Consider the following 24457-nt stretch of genomic DNA (forward strand, 5'->3'; position numbering starts at 1 on the left):
TGAAGGTAAGAAGGACAAGAGAAGACGGAGAAGTGATTATGGTCAAATGAAGGGCATGACACTGCAAGGTAAACTGTTGTACTCATCCTCCCCCTTTCCCTAACAATATTAATGGGAACTGGAAGAAGGCTAGGAGTCCAGCACTGGGGGAGACGATTAGTAGAGAGTGATGAATACACCCTGTGGCATACTCTACAGCTGTTAGAAAGCAACAAACTACGCATTCATAGAGCCACACTTAGAGGTAGAGTGGAACAAGAAAGAAAAACTCAATACAACTCAAAAACCTCAATAGTGTCATGTATGTAACTTCTAAACCTATACATGGGGATACCAATGCTACATATTATATAAGATGCATGCATATGCAGGGATTTGGCACACTCATTAGTTAGGGTATGGGGTGGCTCTAGGAGTAGGGATCCAGGATGAAGTGGGGAGTCTCATTAGAAGCCAAAATTGAAAAGAATATGTTATGTTCTGATGAGATCGGGCACGTTCAGTGTGGTATGGCTGTAGACTGAATATGTTATGTTCTGAAGTTAAAAGTAAGGAAAATAAAACGTTAAGTTTTCAGCCATAGATCATAGAAAAGCTGTGTCAAGTCACAGCCAAGGGGCTGTTTCTTCCACAGCTTCTCTTGCAGTTGTACCATCTCCCTGAGTTGGCAGCATCAGTGTGCTTGCCAGAGCCACCCCGGGTTCCATCACCCTGTACGGTCGCGGAGAGTTTAATTAAGCTGGGACCTTTTGGTTGTACAAACCAATCCCCACACTGCTGTGGGTTTTGCAGAGCAAAGAGATTGCTTTGTGAGGCTAATTTTCCTCTAGAATTTCACTCACATTCATCCAAAATAAGTCCCTTAGGTCAGGAAAAAATTATTTCTTTTTGCTATATGATCTTTTTAATGATAACTTAGATGGCAGGCACCAGTCACTGCCAACTACTATCTTCTCTAGCCTTACCCCTTGAAAGGGGCCTGCACCCTGCTGCTAGTTCATACCCTCCTTGTGAAAGTCTTCCTCCTTAGATAGGTGAACTCAATTCCCATTGTTGCCTGTATTCATTATCTATTGCTACAAAACAAATTATAGTCAATTCTCCTTATTTGAGGTAGTTATGTCCTATAAAGTCACTGAGAAGGCTGAATTAGCAAATGCTGACCTACTGCTCCTCAGTTACAGGGTCAGGCTCCTTTGGGCCGCTGATCATATTGTTCCCATGAAATGATCAATACATAACGTTGTTTAATGTGTGTTTCTGTTTAAATACGCTTTAATATATTTTCACTGCTTCATTAACAATGAATTCGCAGTCAACAGCCTGAATATAACTCATGCCTGATTGAAGTTTATCTGGTACATGAATTTTTGCCCTAAGGAGAAATTCCTGTGCTTAGGAACACTAGCATTTCTGCTCTGTGCTTGGAGACCATTTAAAACAGAGAAATCAACAACAAAAATCACAAAAATGCACAGAACATGGCACTAAATTGAGCCTGAAAAGAACACGTGTTTACTGTATGAAACCAAAACAAGAAGCAGAACCTTGCCTTGTTTGACCTCAGCTAGGAACATGCACAGCAGGCAATTCAAAGCTTTCAGTATTCTACACATGTCCACAAATGACCCTGAAAGCGCCATGAGTATTGACTTAGAAGTCACTCATAAGTCTGAGTGAGTGGGTGAATTTGCAGTGTGGAATCCTTAAATAATGAGTATCAACAATCTGCCAAAATTCAGCCACCTAAAACAAGCATTATTATTTCAGTTTCTGTGGCTTAGAAATCCAGATACATCTTAGCAGGTCCTCCACACCAAAGTCCCACAGGCTGCAATCATAGGGTGGGCCTGAGACTCAGGCAAAGTTCCACTGGCACAGAATCTGCTTCACGTGGTTGTAGGCAGGGTTCAGTTTCTCCAAGGTTGTTGAACTAAGGCCTTCATCCTTTGCTGGTTAACTAGAAGCTGCCCTTAGTTCTTTGACTCTTGGGCCTCCCCAATATGGCAGCTTATTTCACTGAAACCAAGAAGAAAGGGTCTGCCAGCAAGGTGGCAGTTACCACTGTTTGCAACCTAATCACCAAAGTGATGTCATGTCATTTTTGCTGTATTCTATTGATTAGAAGCAAGTTACTAGATCCAGCCCTTGTGTAATAGTCTCATTTCTCAATGTTTCTCTTTTCTTCCTTTTTTCTGTCATTGTCTCATGACTTCAAGTAACACATCTCTTCAGGTTATTCAAATCTTGGTTTCAGTCTCAACCTCCAAACTCTCATGATCATTTGCTCAGCTGGTCTCTGTGTCCACTATAATCCCTGAGGGGGAAAAAGTTTCTCTCCCTTATCTGACCCAATGAGACCATTTCTCTACTATCCCAGGGCCATTGAAATCACATATACTGCTATTTATATGCTGGTTCTGCTTATCAGCTGTATTACTTTGGGCTAGTTACTTAACTTCTTCAGCTCTAGTTTACTCATTTTTTAAAACTGTGTATAAAACTCTCATCTTAGCTATGTAAGAGTTAAATGGGATTTAAGTGCCCAGAGAAGCCATGCAATATATATTCATTTTCTTCCCCACCCTCTTTTTTTTTCTTCATCTTTCCACATACCCAGCCTTTCCTCTGTTAACATGCCAACTTCTCCCAATCCTTGCCAACCCCACCTTTAGTTTCTGTCAACTCTGTCAGCTTCTTGTTTCCTACCCTACCCAGTCTTCTAAATAGACTAATTCTCCTTAATCCTTCCTCCTCTTCTCCCAGAGCTATTTTAGTCCATCTCTCTTACTCCTCCCCTACTTTGTTCCCAGCTTTCACTTCCTATTTTTGCTTGGTTTACCTCTGTTTTCACTGTTTGGAAACAACCTCAAACTTGCAAGAACAGTAGAAGAAATTACTTTTCCTCAAACCCTTGAGAGTAAGTTGTTTACATAACACCTCATCACCCCCAAATGTTTGATGTGTTTCCTACAAACTAAGGACATTTTCATAACCCAACATAGCTATTCAATCAGGAAGTTAACAGTGAAACATGACTACCACCTAATTCACACATACCATTCAAGTTTTACCTGTTGTCTTGATAAATGTCCTTTACAGCAAAAGGGTCCAGTTCAGAATCACACATGGTGTTTTTTCATTTCTCTTTAGTCTCCTTCAATCTGAAACTGTTTTTCAGCTTCTCTTCAACTTTCCCTGTCCTACAATCATGTGAAAGGTAGGAGATAGAGACACACAAATAAATGGAACTCATGGCAAAGTAAACATCAAAGAGAAGACCAGGTACAGCACTAGCGATGTATATATAGGACACCAGGAGATATCAGATTCAGATGTGCAAGGACAATTGGTTCTGTGTTGAGATCCCAGTGCTATTACTCACCAACCATGTCATCGTATGTCACATTAAGGATCAAGTTTCTAAAAAAAAAAAAAAAAAAAAAAAAGGATCAAGTTTCTGCCAAAATGTTATTTGTGCTTATGTGTTCAGGTGATGATACTGGGAGACACTGTTTTCCTTCTTCTTTCCTTGTACTCCTCCGTATCTTTCAATTAAAAAAGATGGTCATGAATTACTTATAATGATGGCAAAGAACCAATATGAAACTATACAAAGTTTGTTCATTCTGTTGATAAGGAAATTTTTCTGAATACATTTGGTATTTAACAACGTATCTGAGGACACATTTCTCTATAGGCTCAAATACTACTCCCATGCCTGTAAGTATCAAATCAAGAATAATTTCAGCAATAAACTCTGTCAGTTGCTGTACTCTCTGCCCCAATATTTTGTCCCTAATACTCCCTGAGAGGCTTCTAAAGGCATGTACGTAGCTCTGGACAGCAGACCAGACTCATAAGCTCAACTAGCTATATTTCTTTGACCTCTGACCAAGCCTAAAGTTTCTGCCCACAAGCCTCTCCTTTTTCTCTCTGTTCCACTCTTTTTATCCCCAGGCTAGAGACAGCAAGAATAATTGATTATGCTGCAATAGAAGGCAAGTCCATCTCAGAAAGCTATCTGCTTCTCATTTTTCTTGTAGTTGATGCAGCGTTGGACAGAAAGACCTAGAGTCCGACTTACAGACATATGAGCTTAATGGACTCACATGTAGAAGAATAAAGAAAGGGTAGAGATGAGGACTGATGTGGTCCACCTATCTCATGTCAAAGTGAGTCAGAGGTGTCTTCAAGTTCAAACTTAGAGGAGGGGGGATCCCTGGGTGGCTCAGCGGTTTAGCGCCTGCCTTTGGCCCAGGGCGCGATCCTGGAGTCCCGGGATCGAGTCCGCGTCGGGCTCCCGGCATGGAGCCTGCGTCTCCCTCCTCCTGTGACTCTGTCTCTCTCTCTCTCCCTATGTCTATCATAAATAAATAAATAAATCTTAAAAACAAACAAACAAACTTAGAGGAGGCAGGAGACACCAAGGACCAGCCTTCCAAAACTGTGGCTTTTTGTGGTCATGAGGAACGTCAATCTTCCCAAGCCACTCCTGAGGAACACAGGAAGAAAAAATAGCTTCCCCCCACAAGTCCTTACTTGTGTTAGTATGCCTTTTGATGATAAGATGACTTGGAAATTGAAGCTCGCTTAAGATATCAGTAAGGGAAATACAAATAGAAACTTTTGCTATGTTTCTAATTTTAATTTTCCCCCAGATACATATTTTAAAAGAATTTTAATATAACATGTGTTTGCTGTCAAATTTTCAGACAAAGACATATTTAAAGGAAAGCCCTTTTGTATCCATCATTTATCACTGTGACAAATGAAGCCCAAATTGGGTGGCTTAGAATAACAATCATTCATTTTGCCCACTCACCTACAATTTGCTCAGGACTTTGTAGGAATGGCTCATCTCTGTTCTGCACAGCATCTGCCCGAGCAGCTTGGCTGGGGGCTGAAGGGTCCAAGGTCAAGTCTGACTAACCTGGATGGCTAGTTGTTTGAAATGTTCAGCAAATTTAAAGCTACAATTTTTCTGAGGATACATATTATCCGTGTAGTTTTATTTATTTATTTAAGATTTTATTTATTTATTTGACAGAGGAGAAAGAGAGCACAAGCAGGAGGAGCAGAAGGCAGAGGGAGAGGGAAAAGCAGACTTCCTGCTGAGCAGGGAACCTTATTTGGGGCTTGATCCCAGGGCCCTGAGATCAGGACCTGAGCTGAAGGCAGATGCTTAACTGACTGAGCCACCCAGGTGCCCCATAACCAGGTGGTTTTAAAGGAAAATGAGAATTGTAGTTAAAAGGAACAAAGTGACCACCTCTCACTTCCTAAAATACAATTCTTGAAAAACTGCAAACATGACTTACACACAAATATAAAATGAATGTGTCAAAGACATACTTCAAGCATTAATTAATTATGTCAAGTGAGATGTTAAGACTGAATAAGTGGATGAGAACCGGGGTTATACAGAGTATATCACGAATGATCAGAGGAATTTGCCAATAGATGTATACAATCAGTATACTATCCAATAAGGCAATAAAATGTTATGTTTGGAGTTACCATTTCTACTGGTGGAATTCAATTATGTCTTGATTGAACAATACACATTTCTGGGGAATTTATCTCTGTTCTGCAGTCTTAGCCCGTGTACAGAAAGAACTGTCCCTCCACGACCCTCCTTAGCCAAGATGGGTATGTGGCCTGGCCTCGCCCACTGGAGCATTCTGCGTCCCAGGCAAGAGATTAGGACATGACTGTGTGGCCCCGCTGGAGTCCAAATGACAATGAATTTCGTAGAGACTTTTGTGAGAGCCGCCACATTCTCCGGGGCACTTGAATCTGGAAGGCTTTGGTCGGAACTTGCTGGTGGACATCCTGGTACCACACAAAGCCTGAAAATGAAGAACAAAATGAAGAACATTTGGAATAATGCAGACAAACAATAGAGGGGGAACAGCACGCTGATGCCTGATTGCCACCCTAATCCCGGACTTCTCAGTTGTAGGCAATAGGATTTTTTTTGTTTGTTTGTTTGTTTGTTTGTTTGCTTAAGGCAAATAAATAGAAAAGGACTCCTGGGGCACTAAGAGGCTCTATAGCTTCTTTGCTATCTGAGGGGCCTTGGGGCTTGTACCCAGCTCCTGAGACTATACTGTTGATATTCGGTGCCCCAACAAATGCATCACTTCACCCCGTCAGAAGTCCCGGTTCTACTGGGGCCCTCACACACAAGACATTGATGCATGTGGATTCTTCTGCCCATTTGTCCTCAAGTCCCTGGAGCCTCTGCAATCTCAGGCCACTCCTCTTTCAACCCAGTGACTCCATCTGCACACTCTCTGCTCTTTCTAAGGAACACACAGCTAATTTCACCTCCCACATAAGAGCCTAAATACAGTCGTGCTACCAATGCCATGTAACTTCTGACTTGGGCTGGGAAACACACACACATGCACATACATACACACACACACACACACACAAATCAACAACTGGTGGTCAGCAGCCTCCAAGAGGACTCCCCGCCATCCCCGCTTCCTGTTATTCACACTTTGTGTAATCCTCTCCCCTGGATTGGGGGCCGGACCTAGTGACTCACCCCTAAGAAGCAGAAAACAGCAGAAGGGGTAAAATGACACCTCCAAAATTAGCTTACCCAACAACAGTGACATCTATCCTGTTTGCTTTCCCTCCCTTTTCTCTCTCACTGCTCTGAGGGAAGCCGAATGCCATTCTGTAAGCTACCCAACAGAGAATCCCATGTGGCAAGGAGGTGACAGCTAGGACCACAGCCAAAAAGAGCTCGAGGCTTGCCAAACGCCATGTGAACGAGTTTAGAAGCAGAGCGATCCTCCCCAAGATATGCCTTGAGATAACACTGCAACCCGGGCCCAAACCTTGGGTTCAGCCTTGTGAGGGACTGTGAGCCAGCGAGGCAGCTGATCCCTGACTTACTGAAACTGTGAAAAAATAAATGTTCCTTGTTTTAAGATACTAAGATCTGGGAGCACTTGCATGGCTCAGGTGGTTAAGTGTCTGCCTTTGGCTCAGGTCATGATCCCACCTGGGATGGAGCCCCGAGTCGGGTTCCCTGCTCTGTGGGAGCTGCTTCTCTCTCTCCCTCTGCTGCTCCCCCTGCTTGTGCTCTCTTTCCCTCTCTGTCAAATGAATAAATAAAATCTTAAAAAAAGAAGATATTAATATTTGGAATAATTCATTATATAGCAACAAATAACTAATAAACCACCCTTAAGATCAGTAGCCCCGAAATTCTCTGGAAAAGAGGACAAAATTACCTTTTCTTCCCTTTGACAGTCTCTTCTGGCAGAAAGTAGGAAGCAGCAATAAATTGCTTAGTAAATTACCCTGTGACAAGCACGAGCAAATGACCTGCAGGAACGTAAGTAGGTATAAAAGATCTCTACGGAGGGGAATCACCACCATCTGTCACTGACAGTCCAAACTCCGTTTCATAGTCAAGAACAGCCACACTCCCTAAACTGCATGATAACCAGCACCCTCCTTCCCATGGAAGAACAGAGTCTGAAGCTCACAGGAGCCATGGAGAAGCAGCTGCCCCAAGACCCTAAAATGCCCCTTGGCATTCCTAAAGAACCCCAAACCTGTTCCTTTGGTCACAAGGGAAAAAGTTGGTTTCAGTTGGGGTTTCCAGGGATAATGGAAAGTCCTCCAAGGCTTGAACTCACTCTTCCTCCCCTACCAAGGGGCCTTGCCCCAAACCTGGAGATTCTGGGGTGGTTTGGAGAATTAAAGCTTCCCGTGAAGGGCTGCCTCCAGGAATAGGAGGCCCGTACACAGTCCCTGACACCTGAGAGTAATCTGTGGTCTAAGAAGCTGGGCTCTGGGGACTCTGTGATGGTCTCCACCACTAAGGTCTCAGTACATTCATGCATAGTGTGCCCCCAAAATCAGGTGTGTGTGGGGCAACACTTGATGTGTGTAACCCTGGGGAGCCCCACTGCCTTTGTGTCTCGTGTCAGCACCACCTGCAGTCTGTATAAGACAAATTAGAGTCTGGATTAGTACCAGGCTATGGGCCCTGGGTGTGGACAGAACACATGTGAAAACATTTTCTGGTCAAATATGCCCTGATCACTCTATCTTTATTCAGCAATGAGCTGAAATGAGTTTTCCTGCTTTTGTGGACTCTTGTATTTTCCCATATGGGCGAAAGTTGGAAAAGTGGAGGAAAAGCCAGTGCTGGAAACAGAGTAAGACTAGAGTGTTTCTCCTGGTTGCTGCCCTCTCGTCACTTGAGACAGGTCTTGTACTAACCCCTGGGTATGGAAATCCGAACTGGTTATGACTATGGAAAGAAGCAAAATCTAGGATCTAATAATGACTTCCTAGGGGACCCATGGCCTGTCTCTGAGGTGTTTTAATGCACCACATCACCTTTGATGAGCCTCAGGAATATGAAAAAGATCACCAGCAGGGAAGCGCATACCTAATAGAGGGTCACTGAGTATCTTCTAACTTCAGTTTGGAAAAATCTAATTAAATGATGGCAAGAGACTTCTAATTTCCAGTCTAGCATGTAGGGAGATGGAAGTTATCTTTCCTGTCCATGCAAGAACACAAACAAAAAAACAAAACAGAAACTCATATGCCATCGAACTGAAATCATAGGACCAACAGCCACCCTTAAAACTGAGGTGACAGAAAGGCAGATACAGAGAATCACACTTCACTGGAGCAGAAATCTGGGAGCAGAGATCTCCAAGGGACAGAGCACTAGGGCAGGAAAACCTAAACTGTGACTGGCAAATTGCTGGAGGCTCAGTGTGGATGAGCCTGAGAATTGGAAATTCTAAGGGGTGGGCGGTCAGAGGGGGAACCCCACACCATCATGAGTTTTATCGCCAGGAGCCCTACCAGATTCGCAATGAAGAGCAGACAAAAATGCCCTAGTGTTTCCAGCCAGAGGAGGGGAGAGTAGCCATTTTTATATACACCCAGCATCATCTGTTCTTCAAAAGACCTGCCCTCAAGAGGGCCCAACTTCCTCAGGTTTTTACCAGAGCCCAAAGGACCTGAGAGAAAATAGGCCCCTCCCTCACCAGGCTTCCTGTCTCACCTAAGAGGGAAGAAGCAATGCAATTGAGAAGCACTGGGGAGGGCCACCACCCCAGGACACAGGCTCACTAGAGACTGGGACCTCATCATGGGAACGTAGAGCACTTCCTCCCTCCCCACACTTCACCGCCCTATCAGCAGGGCTCCTATACAGCAGGGGAATACAACCGAAAGAACTCTGTGTTTCAGACAATATTTAACAAGTCTCTAGGGAGACCCCGAAACAACAGGGGTGACACAAACAAAGACACCTGAGAAGGTTAGCCTCTGACGTGTATGTACGGTTACAGCAAACAGCAAACACAGCCCGACGCTTAGCCAGACACACAACACCTCCCACCCATTTTCCTCAATTTCTTTTATCCACTATATTATCCCTAGTTTTCAAGAAAAAAATTACAAGTCATCCTGAAAGACGAATGAAATGATGGATTACAATGTTATTGACTAGATTATTAAAAGCAGAAATGAGTCTTCCCAGACCCTAGGCTATCAGCCTGCCCTACTTGACAGGAGCTAAGGGTTTTTTTTCTAGGACCACAATCTCAGAGTTCGGGTGGGCCAACAGCCTGGGGGGAGCCAGGAGAGCCACACTGTGGGATCTCCTCCACTCCTCTAAGTAGAAAGGACGATGTTGCTAGTTCAGAAGGCTCCAATGGCTTTTTCATTACACGTACATGCTGTAGCCCTAAAGACGGGCCCCTGACCTCGGGCTTAGGACCTAAGTCCACCTGCTTAGAGCTTGGAGTCTGTCAGACTGAAGCTGGACTTGGCAGCCCGGAGTCTAGCCAGCCTGGCTCCAAGGGAGACTTGAGTGGCTCTAGCACGATGGGCCCAGAGTGGAGATTTGTGAGTTGGTCCTACAGCCAGGGCCATCCACTCAATCCCAGGGCCAGAGACTGGGTCTACTCTCTTCCCTGGCCAAGAGCCTCTAGACTTTCTAGATTGGGGAAGCAAACTGGGATCCATCACAAAAATGGGAGGTTATCAAGGCTGGGCCCTTCCCCTCACCTCTCCAACTGTCAGCTAACAAATGCAACTATGGCTTTTTCACTAGGTGAGAGATTAAGAACCTGAAGAGGTGAGGTGAAATGAGGAGATTGGGTCAGGGACCCAGTTTGGTTGGATAATAGGTTTTAGCATCTGGGCAAGCTTTGTGGCTAGGAAGAAATGTCACATCATGGAGTGAGAAGCAAGCGGTTAAGAAATCAAGATCCAGTGGCAGAGACACTCTATGGAGAGGGAGAAGAAAAGGACAGTGATGGGCCAGATGCACAGTAGAGGCCAGAGTTGAGGAGGCCCAGGTTAGAGGAGGCCGCAGCAGGGGAGCTGGGTGTCCCAGGGGGACACAGCAGGAACAGTATCATCCCACGACACAGGAAGTCCAGCTTGCCTGGTCATTCTGCGGCAATCTTCGTGGAAAGTTTGCGGAGAAAGACCTTTAGCAGGGGGCTTCTCCAGGTGGCTGCAGAAGACTAGGGACACCAGCTACAGCCAGGAGCCCTGCAGGACACAGGATGGCCAGCCAAGTGCACAGTCACCATGTCCCCAGTGTCACCAGATTCCTTCACTCACCCCAAGGCCTTCTCCCACAGTCTCCTCCCTAGGTGTCTCCCTGCTGTCACTGCAGGTTGTACCTGACACTGCAGGGACCCTGGCCGACACACGCCAGGCTGGGAAAAAGGATATAGGAAGGAAGGGAAGAAGTCAATCACCCTTTCCTCAGAGATACTGGGTGCTAGCTCAGGTCAGCCCCTTCTGGGCAAGTGATCCAAACTGGGAAAACAGGAGCCCAGGGGACATGTGATGAAGATCAGAGCCAAGAGATCTTGCAGAGGCTAACTAGAACAGCCCTTTAGGGAAAGATCCACCAACCCATGAATCACCGACTCACCTGACTGTCTTCTGCTCCCTCACCTCCCGGCTCCACCTTGGCCTCCACTTAACTTGGACTCACAGGACGAGATTCCAGTCCTACTGAGCCCTGGACTGGGCACTCCTGTGCAGAGAGCCCGGGCGGCTGGCTTCTTCTGTGTCCACAGTCTCAGGCCCAGACTGCTCAGCCTTCCCTGGAGCCTGCGGCTCCTGCAGTCCCGTCCACCCCTCTCCCACTGGTTCTCCCACAGGTGTTCCTTTCTACCGACTCACCAGAGGCCTTTCTTGGGGGATGCCCTGCAAGAAGCAGGTGAAGACTGCTACACTCCTCCTCCTCCATGTCCATGAGTGTCTGGAGACACCAGTCATCAAGGAAGAGAATTTCCAAATTTGAGAGAAAGAGAAGGAGGGGATCATTTCTCAACTTCCTGAGCTGAAATCTGGCAACACCTTAGAGTCACTTATTGACAAGCAGGACATCCAACTCTCTGAGAACAAAAAGGAGAATAAGAGCAGGTGCACAGGCCATGGCAACCCCATATCCGATGCCTATAAAGCACCTGGTGGAGCAGATGTGGAGCGAGCTCTTCTGGGATGTTCTCATCTGCATGGGGAGTCTGGGTCACAACAGTTCTCATCACTGGTGGATCTTCCACACAGAGACCCCTCTGTCTTACTCAAGGGGACATCTCATGACCTCTCAGACCTAATGCAGGCTAAGGGATCCCCACTCCTTCTCCTGCCCGGAGCCCGCCCTACCCCAAGATTCCAACAGGGAGCCGCTGAATGCGGCTTTGGGAAGAGATAGAGAGGGATATGCATGAGCAGTTCTCCTGAGCCCGCACAGATGCATCACAGTGCTGTTATATATGCCGCTAACATAGAGGGAGAAAGCTAGCTGGCTGGCTAGCTAGATGCCGTCAAATAAATTATCTCATTAATTATATCTTAAAAGTATCAAGAGGTCAAAAGGGATTTTGTTGAAATGTTGGAAATTCAGAGGGAAAATTCAGGAAACCCTTCATAGAGAAAGTAACTCCAGTTTGATTGAAAACAAACAATGGCTGTTACCCTCTCGAGAGATGATTATGAGAGAGGAAGGTATCACCCATGTGTCGTGTCAGGAAAGTGTGAGGTGTGCAGGCTGACAGGGATTTGGGAGAACTGAATTGTTCTGTATAAAAAGAAGAGAATTTAAATGATGAGGAGAGGGCCAGAGGGCTGCCAGCAGAGAGACAAGAAGGAAGGGGAGGAATGGGGGCTTGAGGGAAAGACTTGAGAACACCTGGCCCAGGAGAGAATTTGTAATACAATCACGGAAGGGGGTGCTTACATTTTGGCCATGGGGAAGGCTGGCACCTCGCTTGCCCTTTGTCACCCCACCAGTGTCTTTAATAAAGTCCACTTTGCTCACTGATGCTTCTTTGTGAAAGTGGATCCTTCTGGGAAAACTTGAGAGCTTTCTTATCGCTGGCTGGATGTTAAGGCCAGAATGGATGATAGGAGGAAGTCACCCTTGTGGACAGAGGTGGGTTGGGTTTTTTTTTCTTTTCTTTTTTTTTTTTTTCTTTCTTTTTTTTTTTTTTAAGATTTTATTTATTTATTCATGAGACACACACAGAGAGAGCCAGAGATATAGGTAGAAGGAGAAGCAGGCTTCTTGTGGGGAGCCCAATGAGGGACTTGATCCCAGGATCCCAGGATCACGACCTGAACCAAAGGCAGACCCTCAACCACTGAGCCCCCCAGGCATCCCAATAGAGGAGGTTCTGAATGCAGTTCCCTGGGAATTAGCAAAAATTCCTGAGCAAACTTCAGCCTTGAAGGCTGTGGGGTGGTAGGAATGACCAAGGCGGGCAGGCTACACCTTGACATCATCCGGGTTATACTTGGAAGAAACTAGAAATTTTCCTAACGTAAAAACAGGTATGATGAAAAGGTAGAGTTGGAAAATAGGAAGACAAAGGGAAGTGTGGAGGGATATCTTAGGCCCAAATTAGGTACAGACATCTCCTAGGGAGTGAGGCCCTGGAGAGGTGTCAGAGATCCCTGTGCCTTCTCCCACCCGCAGGAATTGCCCGGTTGCCTGAGGCAGCAGGTGCTTCAGATGATAGCCAATGATCTTTAGGATTTTTTTTTTTCAAATGTCATTTGTGATGTGGCACTCCTTCTGTTTTTCCATTTGCTAAAAAGGAATCTCACTTCACCAGTACCTTGGAAAAAATGGAGACAAGAATTTGGAGCAGGTTCCACCAAATTTCTCAGTTCACAGATAAAACTAGACAATAGTTCAAAGTTTTAGACATTTTCAAGATTACAACTTCATTTCTCTGAGCACAGATAATTTCTTAAAGAAGAAATAAAGGTGGATAGATAATTAGATATGGATATATAAGTATACATACATATAATAAAGGTGATATAGGGGCAGCCCGGATGGCTCAGCGGTTTAGCGCCGCCTTTAGCCCAGGGCCTGATCCTGGAGCCGCGGGATCGAGTCCCACGTGGGGCTCCCTGCATGGAGCCTGCTTCTCTCTCTGCCTGTGTCTCTGCCTCTCTCTCTCTGTGTCTCTCATGAATAAATAAATAAAATTTAAAAAAAAAAAAAATAAAGGTGATATAGTTGGTATGAAAAACTTCTGATATACAGAAACTATTCACAAGTCTGGGACGTTAAGGTTAAATTCTTGTATCATTCTTACTTAAAGAAAAGGCAAAACATTCTCCCTCTGGTCACAACACAATGTAATAACTTATCAATAATAATCATTTAACTTAATGTTTGATTTCTGCTTGGCACTTTGGTGCTAAACAATTTTTTGCTCATCCTACTCACATTATTAAGGCTGCTTAATACATTTATAATCCTTCGCTAAATGTTCACTATAATCCTGAACTAAAAGCTGCAGTGCAGATGAATACTGTCTTTGGCCCCCTGAAAAGTCAGTGTCTGCAAGGAGAGAAAATATATAAATACAACATCCTTAAATGGCACCACAAGGCAGTAGAGTGTGTATGATTAAGAGCTAACTATGTTGGAAGCAGTGTGTTCCAGTGCCAGCTTTGCCACTAACTAGATATGTGATCTTGTGCAGGGCCCTCCCTTTTCCCCACAGGGCTCCATTTCCTTATATTTAAAATAAGAGAGCTGAGCTATTATTTCAAAGGGCCTAGTTAGCTATGGAGCCATAAAAGAGAAAATATTTACTAACAGAGCCATGATAGGGAGGATGGAGAACCCTCAGGTTGTCTACCAATGGCTATTTTATTACCACCTGTCCCTGGTGTTTTATTTGTCTGGGATTAGCTGCATGTCCTAAATGGATCAATAGAATGGCTTTCATCTTGTCAACGTGAATAGTTTCTAGGTAATCTCAGGTTTAAGATCCCCAACCTCTAGTATGACCTTCACCATTAGAATTGGTTCAGGAGGCAGCCAGTCAGAACAAAGTGCAGGATTTCCGCTGGGAGTTCTTGGATGCAGATGTATTTCTTTGATTGGGTAGTGGGAAAGCCTGGAAAGGCCGTATTCATTCACAAGAGTTGAGTTGATACCAATGGAGAGTGTAACCAAGATGCTGATAGGAAAACAGAGCCAGAGATAGGATCAGTTCCTCTAGAGTCTCAAAGCAAAAATTCACATAGCTGCCCCTGGAAGGATAAGTATGATCTGAATAGGAAAACAAGAAGGAAATCTCTTAATATTGGGACAGATGGTAGGAATCTGGAGGGAATGTGTTGTACTTCAATGGTGGCACATTTCTTGGTTGAAGCAGAGTATATGTATTTATCCAATAGTAAACATCTACCTTATAATACTATTGATACTGTCCATGGTAGAGGTTGGCTGTGCAGGCAGGGGTTCAGGACAGAGGCATGGCATGACTCAGTTCTCAAAGAGCTTATAAGCAAGCAGAAGGACTAAAAGGTCAATAGAGGAGGGATGGACCCCTCACTCAGCTCCAGGCTCTGCCAAGGGCAAGAAGAGTTTAGAGAAGGGGATTGTCTTTTGAATTCTTGCCTGGGAGGAATTATGATCCACTTTGCATAGATGAGAAAACTCTAGTATGTAAGCAAAAGTATCACATACCAAGTTAGACAATCATTACTGATAAGTCATAAAAATATGTTTTGCCTTTCTTTTACACATTTCTTAAAGGATTGCCTAAGATCACAAAAGCAGCTAGCAGGTGATAGAGTTGACAATTGATCCCAGGTCTTTTGGGCTTCAACACCTTGGTCTAGGCTCTCACTTCTCAAAACGTGATCTGTGGACCAAGAACGCCAGCATCATGTATGAGCCAGGCTGGCTCTATGATTTATATGGCCCAACACAAAATAAAACTCTAGGTGCCTTGTTCAAAAGGAGGAAAAAAGGACCACTGAAGGTACCAAAAGAGGAAGCCTTTCCTTGTCTTCCACAGCCTCTCAACTAGCAATGTTTATATTTGCCATTTAATTTCACTCTAAGAAAAGAAATATTCAGACTTTAAAATACACAGATTTACCATTTATCTTTTTTTGAGGTTTTTATTTGTTTATTTGAGAGAGGAAACACTGAACAAAGCAACTCAATTATTCTTATTATTTTACTTCTTAGTAAGTACACATTCTATCAACAATCTCTGCCTTCTGCCCCCCTGATGAATAAGGACAAACTGAAAGGAAATGGAACTTCCCTTCTGTGGCATCACTTTGGGCATAAATGATTGGCTAAGATAAAGAAGTAACAGAAAGGATATGCTAGAGATTCTTAGTCCTTCATGATTCTTAGAACTACATTTCTTTCTTTCTGTATTCACAGCAAATTCTGGTTCTAAGGCTGCCGGCATCCTTAACGTTCCTAAGCCACAGACATAACATTACACTTTCTTTGAGATTTGCAAAATCCCCACTAGAATTCTGTACTAGTGAGCATCTCCATTATTCTACATACGCAAATAAGGCAGCAAGAGACAGGGATTATGCATATTCATATGCATATTCATCATGTACTGCAGTATCTCCTCCTTGCTCTTGCGGGCTATCTGCACCACCTGACCTGGCTTACAAAACACAAGTTCAAGTTTAAATTATTAAGAATTGGGCAGCCCGGGTGGCTCAGCGGTTTGGCGCCTGCCTTCGGCCCAGGGTGTGATCCTGGAAACCCAGGATTGAGTCCCACATTGGGTTCCCTGTGTGGAGCCTGCTTCTCCCTCTGCCTGTGTCTGCGCCTCTCTCTCTCTCTCTGTGTCTCTCTCATGAATAAATAAAGAAAATCCTTAAAAAAAATTATTAAGAATTTCAAGGGGGGCAGTTGGGTGGCTCAGTCTGTTAAGCATCCAACTCTTGGCTTCAGCTCAAATCATGATCTCAGGGTCATGGGATCGAGCCCTGAGTTGGGCTCTCAGCTCAGCACAGAGTCTGCTTGTGATTCTCTCTCCCTCCCTCTCTGCTTCTCCCCTCACTCACTCTCTCTTTCTCTCAAATAAATAAATTTGTAAAAAAAAAAAAAGAAGAAAAGAATTTCAAGGTCACAGTAGAGCATTCAATGTAGCTCAGAAGCTCTGCTACACTCTAGTTTACTCAAAATCTCCATCTACATAAGATCCCCAGGTGGTTTGCGGGCATATCAAAGTCTGAGAAGCTCTGGTATAGTCCAGACCACTAAAGGTTTGGTCTTCCTAGCTTGAGGCTGACTTTCCTCCCTGGCTGGCTTAAGTGAAAGTGTTTTCCGTGGTCTGGGTGGTCCTCACTCATCCCTTCTTCCCATCTATGTGCAGTTCCACCAGGATGTCAGCAACCCATGGCCTGCTGGCTTTTCTGAAAACCTATTTATGAGGTTTGCTGAAATTTCAAGTCTCATCTGCCTTCCATCCAAGGCCTTTGTATATACTCTAATCCTAAGGAAGAAACCACAAAAGCAGATGGTGGGGGCTGGGCCAGAGGCAAAGGCCCCCAAAAGATGAAAGTCTTGTTAATTTACACATCAACATATAAAGGAGATGGCCTTATTATTGCAAATTCAAAGGTGAGAGTCTTGTTTTCCTCCACCTTTGCTATTTAATTCCATTATTTCCTTGCTTTTGCTAGTTTTGAATTTGCCCAGAGTACAAATTCTCTACTTTGGTCTGAGAGTTTTCATGATCAAAAAATAGAGGGTTTTGATTTGTATTTCCCTGATGCCAAGTGATGTTGAACATTTTTTCATGTATCTGTTGGCCATGTGTAGGTCTTCTTTGGAGAAATGTCTGTTCATGTCTTCTGCCCATTTCTTCACCAAGTTATTTGTTTTTTGGGTGTTGAGTTTGATAAGTTCTTAATAGATTTTGGATACTAGCCCTTTATCTGACAAGACATTTGTCAATATCTTCTCCCATTCTGTAGATTGTCTTTTAGTTTTGTCAACTGTTTCCTTCCACAATGTGGTACCACCTCACACTGATCAGAATGGCTAAAATTAATAACTCGGGAAACAACAGATGTTGATGACAATGTGGAGAAAGGGGACCCCCTTACACTCTTGGTGGGAATGCCAACGGGTACAGACACTCTGGAAAACAGTATGAAGGTCCCTCAAAAAGTTAAAAATAGAGCTACCCTATGACCCAGCGATTGCGCTACTAGGTATTTACCCAAAGGATACACACAGCAACTCAAAGGGGCACATGCACCCCAATATTTATAGCACAATTATATAATAGCCAAACTATGGAAAGAGCCCAGATGTCCATTGACAGATAAATGGGTAAAGAAGATGTGGTATATAGTATATATATATATATATATATATATATATATATAGTTTCAGAGGTAGAAAAAAAACAGATGAACATGGGGAAGAGAAGGAAAAATAAGATGAAATCAGAGAGGGAAACAAACTATAAGACTTAATCACAGGAAACCAACTGAGCGTCGCTAGAGGAGAATAGATGGTGGCATGGATGATAGGCATTAAGGAGGGCACTTGATGTAACAGCACTCGGGGTTATATGCAACTAATGAATCACTGAACTCTACCTCTGAAATTAATAATACACTATATGTTAATTAATTGATTTTAAATTAAAAGCAAAAACAAAAAGTTAGAGGGGTACCTGGCTGGCTCAGCTGATAGAGCATGTGCCTCAATCTCAGGTGTGTGAGCTCAAGCCCCATGCTGGGCATGGATCCTACTTAAAAAAAAAAAAAAAAAAAGTTAGAAAAATAATTATAACCTCCCCTTACCCCAGAAAATATTTAAGAGGAGGAGAGAAAGCAGTGGAAAGTATAATTCTGACATTCTCTTTTACAGTTCCTAAGAATAATAATTTGAGAAAAAGAAATCAAGTCAGAATTAGGAAACTTCTTCTTTCACTTTCAACCTCAGAATAAAACAGAATTACTCCAGAGCTAACAGAATTGCCTGTCAGTTTGGGAGCAAAGCTTCAATGCACTGGTAGTTTGCAAGCCGATACAATATTTTTTTATACGACAGCAGCTCCCCTCCTCCTGTGTGGAGGAGCATTAAAAAAATGATAATAAATAAAAACAAGAAAATTAGAGAAAGGAAAAAGACAAAGAAGAGAGAGGGAAAAAAAAAAAAAAGAAAAAATTTTGAAAAGACACCTATTATTCCCTGGACTGGAATGGCTTCCTTCTTCTCCAAAGCTTCATGATTAAGCCCAATGGCCAAGTGTGTCAAGGCCAACTTGCTGCTTCTAATTTATCAGTACTGTTCTAACATTCAGACATCTCAAGTTTAAAGCCAAGCTTAGGGATGCCTGGGTGGCTCAGTGGTTGAGTGTGTGCCTTTGGCTCAGGGCGTGATCCCAGGTCCTGAGATTGAGTCCCACATCGGGCTCCACGTGGAGAGCCTGTTTCTCCCTCTGCCTGTCTCTGTAGCTCTCATGAATAAGTAAAATCTTTAAAAAAATAAAAATAAAAATAAAACCAAGCTTATATGCTCCCTGACCAGAACTGGAGATGGCATGCAGAAAGGCCTAGGTGGAGTAGGGAGTGAGGGAGCAGCACCGAGAGAGTAGGGGTGTGACTGGGACCCACAGAGAAAAGAAGGCAGGACTGGGACCCCCAGAGAGGGGTGACTGGGGCCTCCTAAAGGTCCCAGGCTTCTCAGCAGCTCCATTCCACAACAAAGAGACAGCTGAGTAGTTAGCTCTTTGCAGTTGAGTTTTTACCGCATAACTGGATGCTGTGAAGTATTTCCTTATAAACTGTTCTGCTAACACAATGACTGCATTCTCTTTGGATCACCGACTCAGGACATTCGGTAGCATGAGTGACAGGGACATTTTAAATTCATGGGAAATACAAAACCTCCTTTGTGGGCCTTGGTTTCAGCCGCTGCCTCAGGTAACAAGGGTTGAGCTAAGTCTCCCTCCTTTTCCCTTCCTTACCCATTGATTCCCTGGCCAAGGCGCTATCAAGTAGCCCGCTGACCCGTGGGCCAGGGCAGGGAGGAGGAGGTGAAAAGCAAGTAATCTGCCAGATGGAGGGGAGGGGGGTTCATCAGGAGACAGCTGCGTTTCCAAAGTTGGATCAAAATCAGGTTCGAGAAGTTAGGTCCTGCTTAAAAAGCTGCAGGCAGAGAGAGCTGAGTGGGCTGGGCCAGACTGGGATGTGGGGACCTCGCCCTCTCTCCTCTGTTTCTGCTTCTCTGGGGCCTGGAGCTGGAGGGCTCAGGCTGGAAAGTCCCCACCGCCTGCAATCAGAGGCTTCGCCATTGGTCAGATCTTGGTTCAAATCCTGTTTCTACCTTTCTCTGAAGCTCAGTAGCTTCATCTACAAAAAGCACTAGCCCCTCACTCGTGGGCTCTGGGGGAGGAATCAATGGGAAAATACAGGCAAAGAGCTCACGCCCAGGGCACGCAGAGCTTAGTAACCAGTAACAGTAATGGTAGTGGTAACTGTTGTTTTAAAGGGGAAGCCATTGGGGTGCCTGGGTGGCTCAATGGGTTAGGTGGCCGACTCCTGATTCTGGCTAAGTCCATGATCTCGGTGGTGGGATGGAGCCCCGTATTGGGTTCTGCACTCAGTGGGGAACCTGCATGGATTCTCTCTCTCTCCCTCTCCCTCCATTCTCCCCGCCCCCACTCCTGCTCTCTCTCTCTCTCTAAAATAAATCTTTAAAAAAATACAAATAAGGGGCACGTGGGTGGTTCAGGGGTTGGGTGTCTGACTTCAGCTCAGGGCATGATTCCAGGGTCCTGGGGTCAAGTCCCACAGGAGTCTGCTTCTCCCTCTGACTGTGTCTCTGCCTCTCTCTCTCCCTCACTTTCTCTCTCTCTCTCTCTCATGAATAAATAAATAAAATCTTTTAAAAAATTACAAATTTTAAAATAAAGGGTAAGCTATCGCCCAGAAGCCCAGCCTCACACATTTCCAAAGGACATAGTGAAAGGGTCACGAGTGAGGCCCTGAGTTAACTTTCTCCAAACCCCCGAGGTCTGGGGGGTAAGCCACAGCCCCAGGGTCACAAGTGGGCAGACCCACACCACTATCCTTCAGGAGGAACACCTTCTGTTCCTTCTTGCCTGGATTTCCCATCTCTCTCTCTTTTCCCATCTTCCCCAAAGACCCCATCAGCCCTATTCTTTCCTGACAGTAACTTGAGGAAAAGTCACCTCATGATGCTGACCCCCATCTGCCTCTTCAAGGCAGGAAGACGATGAAGCAGCTACCCTCCAAATCCCTTTGGAAGCCAACATATCAGAATGATCCATTCCTCTTCTTTCCCCCTGCTCCTTCATTTGCCCTTCAGGACTCAAACTCCTGTGACAAAGACGTATCTGGTCGAGCTTGAGTCACCTGGCACCAGGAGGCAGAGCAATGTGAAGGAAAGAATCCCCCAGGGATTTTGGTCTTTCCTAGGAGGAGAGCAGGACCTGGATTTTGACATTCCTGCCACGAGTGCCCAGTCTGTGGAAGAGGTTCCTTAAGAGAAATCAGAAGGGAAGAAGACACATTGGGATTTGGGTGGAAAAAAACAAAGGAACCACTACAGCCAATGTACAGACAAAATAAAATTGCTCATGTCTTCCCTCTTCATTCATACATTCCTTCATTATTCACATATTCACTCTTGACTGTCCAGACTACTGGAGAGACAAGAGTTACCTGCACCTGAGGATTTTTAGAAACTGTCATATTAAGTGTTTGACAAAATATTCTGTGGTAAGTTCAATAATGTTGGCTCCACTTAGGAAGCAGAGTGGATCTCAAGCACTAAATTGCATCTCTCCTCAAGGCCAACCAAGTCCTTGAGGGAATGGTCATCCAGGACCAAACCAGGCACCCTGGTTCAGAGGACCGCTGGGGTATGAGCCAGCCCTACAGATCTCAATCTGGGTAATTTTACCCCCCATCCCAGGGGTTTGCAAGGGGAAGGAGCACTGCTATTGGCATCCACTTGGTAGAGACCAGGATGCTGCCAAACATCTTACAATGCACAGCACAGCTCCCCACAACAAAAGAGTTCTCCTGCCCAAAATGTCAAGTAGCACAAGGATGAGAAACCATCGGTAGATAGCCAAGGAGTCTTTCAGCCCAATAATCCTGATGCCTTTTGCTGACTCAGAACTTTCTCTTCATAAGTGTTCACTATGGCCATCATACTCAACAAGTATTTATGGACCCGCATGTGTTAAACAACGCTGGCCCAAGAAAAAGTCAAAGTGGAGAAGAGGATCTAACATCTGTTGGGTCCTCCACCTGCTGGGAATAGTGTTAAGGTCTTTATATTTAGGATCTCCTCTGTGCCTTATCACTAGACTAGAGGTGGGAATTACTAATTCCATTTACATTCAAGGATAAATGAGGATTGACAAGGTTAACTAACCCTCACAGGAAGGTTACTAGAGCTAGGATTTGAGTTTAAGTCTGGGTGTCTCCCAAGACTGTGTTTCTTCCACCTCTATTCTGGAGTTGGTCCACTGCGGGCTATGGCCCTATTTTGCCCACCACCTGTTTTTGTAAGTTCAGCTTTATCCTAACAGCTGCCCCCATGTTTTGCTCTTTAATGGGAGAGAGGCCAACTGTGTTGTCCAGAAGTGGTTTTAAGGGTCACCTTGAAGACCTCTCTCAGCCACCTAAAATAGCTTGCTGCTTTGGCTTTGACATGGTTTTCTGGACCCTCCGTGTCTGTGTGATGATTTAGGGGTGCTATGAAGAGAGTTGCCAGCAGATCTTGTCCCTGTCACTCTGTGAGGTGCCTGATGTTCCCCTTAGATCCCTTCTTAGTGCTTTTTAGAAACTTTTCTTCTGTAACTAGTGTAAGATGTTATAAAACTTGGGAAGAATTCCACATCCGCCAGGATTAGAGCATCTGATCCACTGCCCCTCAGTGGAGGTTGGACCCAGACAGACCAAGTCTCAGGAGGAGGAAGGCCTGAAGCTCAGCTCCTTGGTGAGAGGCCCCGGGCTATTCTGGAGCTGCTGAGTGTTGGTGCAAAGAGTGGATATCAGTCTTCGTGGGCGGTTGGGGTGGAAAGGACACTTAAAGCACAAAAGGCACACTCTACCCTGTTACCAGGTAGCTGCCCTCTCTCCCCACTGTACCCAGTCCCACAGGCCCAGGTATTTTCCCTTTCAAAACAAACTGAGGCAGTGGTTGTTTTCATTCCCTCCACAGACCACTAGACGAGCAAGGGGAGGCCTCCAGCCTCCAAGGAAAAGCATGGTGGCCATCAGGGGTGTTCTCTCTTTAGGTGAAATCACCAGGGCATTTCAATGATCTCCTGGCTCCTGTAGATCCTTCTGTTACCTTTTGCACGATAAGCCAGACCCAGGCCCCCTCTAACCCCTTCCTGGACACGTTCCCCTTCCCTTCCACCGCAGCTGGCTCAAGGTGGCTCCAGTCTCCTGCATGCAGCCCCTCTCCGTGCTCTCTGCTGGGAAGGCCCTTCCTTCTGCTGCAGCCAGCCACCTCCCCCTCTGCACACACATTTCCTCTCGCTCCTCCCCCAGCCTGTTTGGTTTAGGGTCTTCCTGCTGTGCAGACTCTACCCCACTCGCTCCCTTGTACAACAGAGCATTTCCCCTCATATCTGACTTCTGCCTTAGACTGTGCCTCTGTGGACAGCAGGGACTGGATCTCCTCTCTGTATTTGGGCACCTGACTCTGTGAGCAGCACCTCCTGGGTGCTCAGAGAGCTCCAGGTGGGAACTCTGAGGCACACAGCCCGGTGTTTTAGCTTTCTGTTGAGACTAGCACAGACGTGCACACATCTTTTTGTGCAGTTAGTATGATTCTTATGGCACAGTAATGTTTCTATGAATGAGCAGGGTATTAACAATGAACCACAATATAGATTGCCATTGAAAAAAAACAACACATTTGTCTTGCTTTCTGAATTATTAGAGGATTCCCTCAGATGTCTGTTTGGTGCTTTGGGCTCCCTGCTCGTATTCATAGGTAGGCTCCAGAAAGTGCCGAGAACAAAGGCTTCCCTGCAGAGAGAGACACTGGGCTGTTTTCCTGAAGCACCCCTACTATCAAAATATGTCTTCTTTAGGTCCCCCTCCCAAAGCAGACCCAAATACGAGGAGCCTAGTTCAGGGTATTGATCCCACAGATGATCTCAAGAAAACCCAGAATGGAGGTAGAGAAGTGAGGCAGGAAGGAAGGAAGCCAGTTTGGGGCAGGGCTGGGGGGCGGCAGGAAGCAGCCAAAGTTCAGTGTCGCAGGGAGCCTGAGTCTGCTGCGTAGGTCATGCAGTCAGCGATGTCTCCCCAGTGGAAGAGCAAGAGCAAGGGGTTGGCCAACTGAGAGGCACATCCTACCCCAAGAAAGTTGCAGGAGTTTTCAGGAACCTGTTGGCAGGTGTAGAAGTGCAATATTGTGGGGTTAGGGGCAGGGGTGCAGGGTCTGCTTTAGGATCTTAGGTCTTCCATGCTGATCAGCTTCTCCTGAGGGGCATGTGTGTCCCCCCCCCCCCACCACCTGCTGGTTGGGAGACCAGCTGTCAGCATTCTAGGATCTGAGTGGGAGAACCTGGTTTCCCACTACAATGCACTCGCTTATGCTCCTCAGCAGCCCCTTTTTCAGTACGGAAGAAGCTCCTCAGCTGTGCCTTGCCCCAGGTCACCCTCTCTAGAGCATCACTAACAGAAATAGCATGAGAGTCCTTGCAGTAATTTTAAATGTTCTTTCTGTCTTATTAAAAAAAAAAAGAGAAATGAATTTTAATCATATGTTTTATTTAACCCAATAGATCAAAAGCATTATTGTTTTAACGTATCATTAATATTAAGAAAATATACCGAGAGGCATCTTATGTTGTTTTGTACTGTGCTCTGTCATCAAATCTACTGTGTTTCACATTCACAGCACATCTCAATTTATAAGAACCACATTTTGAGTGCTCAGAAACCTCACCTGCTCAGTGGCTACCCTGCTGGGCAGTGCTGCTTGGAACTAACCTCCCAGTCATGTGCAAAGGTGGGGGAAGGACAGGACAGGTCTGCTAACAGGCTTTGAGAAGAAAGATGGGCCTAACTGCTTCATAAAAGACTTCCGACCTATGTTTCCAATCACTCCCATTTTGGG

Source organism: Canis lupus, chromosome 1, assembly GCF_011100685.1.
Source record: "Canis lupus familiaris isolate Mischka breed German Shepherd chromosome 1, alternate assembly UU_Cfam_GSD_1.0, whole genome shotgun sequence".
Classification (NCBI taxonomy): Eukaryota; Metazoa; Chordata; class Mammalia; order Carnivora; family Canidae; genus Canis; species Canis lupus.